Source organism: Hemibagrus wyckioides, linkage group LG14 (assembly GCF_019097595.1).
Source record: "Hemibagrus wyckioides isolate EC202008001 linkage group LG14, SWU_Hwy_1.0, whole genome shotgun sequence".
NCBI lineage: Eukaryota > Metazoa > Chordata > Actinopteri > Siluriformes > Bagridae > Hemibagrus > Hemibagrus wyckioides.
In genome coordinates this window covers 21,512,511-21,520,010 of record NC_080723.1, presented here as the reverse complement: position 1 = coordinate 21,520,010, position 7,500 = coordinate 21,512,511, and the positions used below count along the sequence as shown (strand labels likewise).

At 40.5% G+C, this 7,500-nt stretch overlaps 1 long non-coding RNA gene across 1 annotated transcript in view; it reads left to right on the top strand.

The window, feature by feature from the left end:
* The window catches only part of LOC131364520 (uncharacterized), a 28,863-nt gene extending 25,670 nt beyond the window's left edge, over positions 1 to 3,193 (top strand). Inside the window, exons 3-4 of the long non-coding RNA XR_009206493.1 lie at positions 1 to 279; positions 2,965 to 3,193. The exon at positions 1 to 279 is cut by the window's left edge and continues 348 nt beyond it. This is a non-coding gene — a long non-coding RNA (uncharacterized LOC131364520). The remainder of the gene's footprint in view (positions 280 to 2,964) is intronic.
* The last annotated feature ends 4,307 nt before the right edge of the window (positions 3,194 to 7,500 follow it).

Genomic DNA, 7,500 nt, shown 5'->3' with positions numbered 1-7,500 from the left:
ACGAAGGGGAAAAAAAGATGAATGATCCTGATTATCTTGCGAAGAAGATAAGAAACAGAAGTGATGACAATAATAACTTTTATAAAACCAAGCCCAATGAGTACGCAGGGCTCGAGCGGATGCCTTTAATGTGACGGATGTGATGTAGCTGCGACAAAATGCTCCATTCGTCATGATGAGAGAACAGATGTCACACATATGTGTTACCATGGGAATCCCAAAATATTGCACTCCAAACATTCACTGATAAGAGTTCACCTTGATTTACTGCTATTAAAGGTATTTTTATAAATGTAATGTGTATTATTTAATAATGTTTCCATCATTTTCCATATGCAGTACATATAGTACATATGCATACATCTGTGTTTTTTGCTTTTTTTGGTCTCATTTTTTTTCTGTTCTGTACAGCAAATTCTATTTTATTTTATTTTACTTTTGTTTTGTTTTTATTTTTCAATTCTGTTTTTTTACTCTGTTTTCATTTTGACTCTATATTTATAACACAGACAACTGTAAAAAAACATAACCACATAATTGGCGACTTGGCTCAGACCCAGGACTCTGGGTGGCTTAGTCCTGAGGCTCTGCATGGCTTGGACCAGGGACTCTGGGTGGCTCGGACCCGGGACTCTGGGTGGCTCAGAGCTGGGACTCTGCGTGGCTTGGACCAGGGACTCTGCGTGGCTTGGATCCAGGACTCTGGGTAGTTCGACCCTGGGACTCTGGGCGCCTCGGACCCGGGACTCTGGGTGGTTTGAACCTGTGACTCTGGGCGCCACGGACCCGGGACTCTGGATGGCTCAGACCAGGGACTCTGGGTGGCTTGGGTCCGGGACTCTGGGTGGCTCAGACCAGGGACTCTGGGTGGCTTGGGTCCGGGACTCTGGGTGGCTCGGACCCGGGACTCTGGGTGGTTTGAACCTGTGACTCTGGGCGCCACGGACCCGGGACTCTGGATGGCTCAGACCAGGGACTCTGGGTGGCTTGGGTCCGGGACTCTGGGTGGCTCAGACCAGGGACTCTGGGTGGCTTGGGTCCGGGACTCTGGGTGGCTCGGACCCGGGACTCTGGGTGGCTCAGACCCGGGACTTTGCTCCTTTATACATATGACTTCTTTCTTAGAGAGCGTGTTTTTTAACCCATATGTGATAATTAATACAATAACTAACAAACACACAAACTAACAAACAGTGTAAGGTGCACGTTATTTATTCACACATAAATCCATACACTAAGAATCACTGCGTAGTGAAAATGAGCTCTAATCACTTGTTTAGTCGTGGTTAGTACACGCCTTAACTCATAACACATTCATAATCGAGTAAGTGTTAATCCAGGGATTAGTTCAGGATTTTACTGTTACTAGTCTGACACACAGGTCCCGGTGACAGGAGCTGTTACCATAGAAACCATAACGTATTCAAACGAGTGCAGTGATGCAAACCTGTTGTGTGTGTAACAGCTAGAGCTACTGCAACAATTGTTTGTTGTCGGGGTGTGTGTGTGTGTGTGTGTGTAGTCTATGCCTAATAATATTAGATACAATCAACTGATCCTCATTAGAAGAAGAATCATTTCTTTATATTAATTTATACTACTACTACTACTACTACTAATAATAATAATGATAATAATAATAATAATAATAATAATAATAATAATAATAATAACAGGCATTATTTCTATAGTGCCTTTCCTCAGCTCAAGAAAACTTTACATTCCAGACATGTGGGAGAGCAACCAACACTAATAACCAACAAAAACACAAGAACAGACAATGCACAAAAGAAAGAAAAACAGATTAATACGAGCAGACAAGGACAAAAAAAAACGAAAACAGAGATGGAGACTTAGACAAACAAAATCGATGACATAAATATTTAGATATCTGTAAGGGGAAGAGCCAAAGAATTACTGAAGAAATAAATGTGTTTTAGCTTAAAGTCATGAATCAGAAGGTTTAAAGAATATTTCTGAGTGTATGGGGAACGAATTCAATTTGTCTTGACAAATACCGAGCGAATGATAAATAACCTTGACTCAAGCGTAACCGATGGCGACGTCCTAGAAACGGTTCAGTTTTAGCTCAGGGGAACTGTTGGTGTTTTGTGATGTAAGTAATTACATGGCGTTAGATTTGCAGCAGGCGTCTTTTCACTCTCTGTCTCTGCCACTGGTCTGGCAGGCGTGTTGTTTCAGTAGGACTGAAAAGCTCTGTGTGAGAGGAAATCCCCTCTCGGTGACTCAGAGATGCCGATGTGTGTGTGTGTGTGTATGTGTGTGTGTGTGTGTGTGTGTGTTTGTGTTGAGTGTTCAGGCACCATTTCACTAGAACACTGACCCTCACACCCACACTGCCTCATTCACCAACACTCATGCTTACACCTGCAAAACTTCTCCTGAATAAATGACTGGCTGTAGATATTTAAAGACAGAAAAGTTTGCATCCAGTTTGAGGTCTTGCTGATAATAATATCAATAATATTATGACTACAACAACATGATTAGTTACTGGTCTGATGAATCTACAGTAGATCTAGGCAGTAATCCTGGGCCTCAACACAATCGTTCATTAATGGCTAGGAGAAGCTGATCGTCCGGCTGTGGTTATGACATTATGGTGTTAGACAGATTTTTCCAAAACTCTCCCTGCGAAAGTGATCCGATTCCCTCAAACCCTCAGCCTCATTCGAGTGAGTGACATGTTTTGGTAATGATTTCATTTGGCTTCACATTTCTGACAGGATCAGATTTCTGGCCATATTTTGGTCGTCTGTAGTAATTATGATTGATTTGCATGGAATATGTGATATATGTATATATATTTATATATGTGAATAGAAATGGGTGTGGCTTGATGATGGTACTACAAAAAAAAAGTTTTGACCCTTATTAGGCTAACAGGGTTTATTTGCAGGATTCATTAGAAGGTCACATGACAACGCTTTCCATTTTCTGTAGCAGATACTACACAAGGAGAACCTGGAGTCCATCCCAGGGAACAAGGTGGGGGACACCATGGACGAGGTGCCAACACATCACAGGGCACAATCACGCACGACACACACTATGGAGAACTTAGAGATGGCAGTCAGCCTAAAAGGCATGTCTTTGGAATGTGGGAGGAAACCGAGGCACCTGGAAGAAACCCCCTAAACCCCTTGTCACCACAGGCTGGCTCATTAGGAATAAACACAAATATTTTTTAATTTATAATTATTATTATTATAAATACATATAATATATAAATACAAATTATTTGAAAATTATTTAAATAGATTTAAATATCATCTAGAAAAGAATATTAATCTTAGAATTATTGTCTAATTTTGAATCTTGAACTTTGTCTAATTTTAATCTTGATCTTTTTGTCTAATTTTAATATCAAAGTTTTGTCTAATTTTATCTTGAACTTTTTGTCTAATTTTAATCTTGATCTTTTTGTCTTATATTAATATCAAACTTTATCAAATTTTATGTTGAACTTTTATCTAATCATGAACTTTTGTCTAATTTTAAACTTGATTTTTTTTGTCTAATATTAATCTTGAACTTTTTGTCTAATTTTAATCTTGAACTATTTGTCTAATTTTAATCTTGAACTTTTTGTCTAATTTTAATCTTGAACTTTTTGTCTAATTTTAATCTTGAACTTTTTGTCTAATTTTAATCTTGAATTTTTTGTTTAATTTTAATCTTGAACTTTTGTCTAATTACATCTTGAACTTTTGTCTAATTACATCTTGAACTTTTGGTCTAATAGTAATCTTGAACTTTTTGTACTATGTTTCTTTATGTTCTGTAAAGCTGCTTTGAGATGATGTCCATTGTTAAAAGTGCTATACAAATAAAATTGAAAGAACATCAAACTCCATGCACGTCAGGTGGATGCAGGAATCAAACCCCCAGCCCCGGAGGTGTGAGGCAAACATGGCAACCCTTCAGCCACCATTCACCCTCCTTTTACATTTAAATTATATGTTTTTATGATTTGAACTCACGTGAGGAGAGGTGTGAGGACCTGCTAGATATCACAGTGATCATTCTGGCTGGGAAATGACTCCCAGATTTCATTGGACTCTTCTTACAGTTGGGAAAATTGGGAGTATTGCAATTCTACAGCACCAGCATCCACTTAAAGGCACGAGTCTCATATCCGGACAAGCCGTCTCCGAACGGTCGTTTTGGTCTACACTGGAGTTCCACACCTTCTGTAATAGACAACCCTTTTCTGTGGGGTTAAACAAACCAAAGTGTGATCCAAAAGGGAGAAGATATACTGCATACATAAAAGAGTTGAGAAAGTCAGCTTGCTGGACAGTAGCACTTTATCCCGGTCTCAGGCTGAATGTTGGCGTCTCCTGCTTCCTGGAGTTATGATACAGTTCTAGTTCTAGTGACAGGATTAATTATAAGCTTACAGGAGCTTCTATCCTTGCCTCGGCCCGGTCCCAGCTCTCCTATAAAACTCTAGAAGTGGAAAAAAGGGCTCGAAAAAACAGAGTGAGAGGAAAACAGTTGACATTTAACAGAAAGTCTGTGATTGTAATTAAGGTCAGGCTTCTTTTCATTGAGTCACAGACCAAAGCCAGGGCTCACAACGGCGTTTAAGAATAGGACAAGCTGCAGATGGAAAATGTGCAAAAACCAACAGAATAGCAATCAGATGAAGTCATCTCTCTCTCTCTCACACACACACACACATACACACTGATTGTCCCGATCTTATATCATCAATCAGGCATTGCTGAAATCAAGCCACGGCCACTAACTCACCCAGTTAATGACCATAGGACATGACGTGGGGACATGGGCATTGTGGTTAACCGAGATCTATTATTTTGTGGCAGCATTGTTGTTATTTGAAGCGTTTCGTCATTGCCAAGCTCCAAACTCTTCAAGAGAAAGCACTTGCCAAAGTATATAAGCCAAGATTTCTTTTAAATGTCCATATCATTTTTATTTTTTTTAAAGGTGACCAGACCTCAAGCCACTTGACAACTCAGACGATTAAATATGAAATGCTGAGATATCTGTGTGGCCGCTAGAATTCAATTTCAGGGTTCTAGATGATCGTAGGAAAAATTGTGATTGTGATCGCGTTCTAATGAGGAGTAAAGTGGAACAAATTCATTTCGTTCTGGAGGCGAGCTCTTAAGGCGAAAAATCTGCATTGCATAATGAATTTTCCCATAAGAAATAATGTAAATGCAGATAATCCGTGCCAGCTGCCCGAAAACATGACCAATACGAAGTGTATGTAAACTGTACGACTGCTTAAAAAGAACTGACCTAAGCCAAGCATTCCATGTCAAGGCTCCTCACAGGAAGTCGTGTCACCAAGCTTGGGCTACAAATAGAACTGATCACCCACGTCACCAATCTGTCAACAAAAATACACCCAAAAAATCACCTAGACTTTTTTGGTATTGTGGTTTGACTCTTTCCAAACAGCCAAAATTATTTTTTTGTAAAAGTGATCAAATCTCTGGCCACTTGACATGGCCTGAGATGTTGAGAGCCGTTTTGTGGCTAGAACTGGATTTCAGGATTCTAGACTTTCAGGAAATGAGTAAAACAACAGGAAAAAATTGTAATTGCTTTCTAATAAGGAATATGTTGCTCTTGTATGAAATATCAAACCTCAGACGTCTGTAGCAGGACCAAACAAAAGAAAAGTCCAAGATGTGGATGGATTTTACTTTCATGCAATTGGAAGCAGATATGTCATGCTTGTAGAACATAGACTGATGATTAGCATGGGCGTGTATTGGCTAGCAAAACAATGCTTTCCTGCCTGAACTATCCTTCTAGTCTGGACCACAGCTCAGTGGATCAAGTCAAGAAGCTTTTATTCCCATTTCAACCATATATAGCTGACGCTGCATACAGTGAAATGAGCCAACGTTTCTCCAGGACCCTGGTGCTACATAAAACAACATAACAACATGGAGCTACAAATCAACACAGAGCTAAGGACTAAAAGTAAGCTGCATTAAGTGCATTGTGTGCAACCTAGTGCAAATAGACAATACACAATAAAACAGTACAGGACAGATACACAAAATAGACAGAATAGCACTGACCAGTATCCATTCTTCAGTGTATATGTGCAAGATAGGAGAACTCAAAACAAGAGGGTTCTTGTAAACATATACACATCTGTATGGACACGATCTGATGGACACAAGCTTACTGGTTGCGCATTCTCGGTTTTAGAATCAGCGATTTCCATGATCATGATTGAATTGTCCGTATGAGTACATTTTAAGAATCAGTACATCCTTTAATATGGTTAATAAATGCACAGATCTATTATTTTCTGCAGTGATTTCTTTAGTTTATTCATCAACAGTGGAACCTAACAATGCATTAAAGCTAAAAATGTAGCCTGTGTGTGTGTGTGTGTGTGTGTGTGTGTGCATGGCTCATTACTGAATTGAGTAATGGATACAGAGCTCCTTTAAGATTCACTTTTAGGATTTGCGTAAATCCGACACTAAATATTCTGCATGATGGAAATCATTTCCCAGAGCTCAAACACCATCCCGCAGATCTCAAGGATACTCTGGCAGAAAGCACAGTTATCCTAACGCTCACAGCAATGCTCTACTAACGAATACTCGGATAGTGTTTGTAAACACTGAGGATATTAATGCTGCAGCGATGTGGAGCATTTGGCCCAGATGCCTGAGAGAGCGGCGCAGAAATAAACAGGCGTGTGGAGAGACAGTCTGATCGCGGTGGAATCATGGGAACGGAGATTTAGATTTATTTGTAAGGCTCTTCTTGCAGTTCCAGGTGTCATTTTGAAGTGATGTGAGAAATCTGCAGTGGAATTGTCCTGATTTAGATATCATGTCTAAAGACAAGCATTGGGTTTGAGACTAGAAATCAAGCAGAGCAAATTTTATTTGGAACGTCTCATGTTGCGCTGCTGAGGCAGGATCTGAGACCGATGCCCTCTGGTACTCTATAGATGGATCATTAATTCAGATCTTGCCTCGAAAGGTCAGTACTCAGGAGATAATCCAGATATTCAGCTCTATCAGGTTGGACCCTTCAGCAGAGTTGAGGCTGGGGTTGAGTGTAGAGCTGGAGCAAGGTGTAGAGAGGATGATTTTCAGCAGGAGAAGGGGTGATGAAATGCCAAAGGTTTCAGTTTGCTGGCCTACATACAAGATGAACGTGATCCCGGAGCGCTGAGCTCGCTCGGCCTCTGCACACACAAACTCATGAGCTTAGCAACTCTGTGATTATTTTTACTGGCCCCTTAATTAGCAGCTGGCGAGCGTGAGGGCTGGGCGTGGAGGAGGAGCAGGGGGAGGAAGCGGTCACATCGGGCTGAGAGTTACTCAGAGTGAGACTGTTAAAAAGTGTGTGTGTGTGTGTGTGTGTGTGTAAGAGTGTGAGTGAGAGAGAGAGAGAGAGTGTGTGTGTGTGTGTGTGTGTGTGTGTGTGTGTGTGTGTGTGTGTGAAAGAATATGTGAGAGAGTG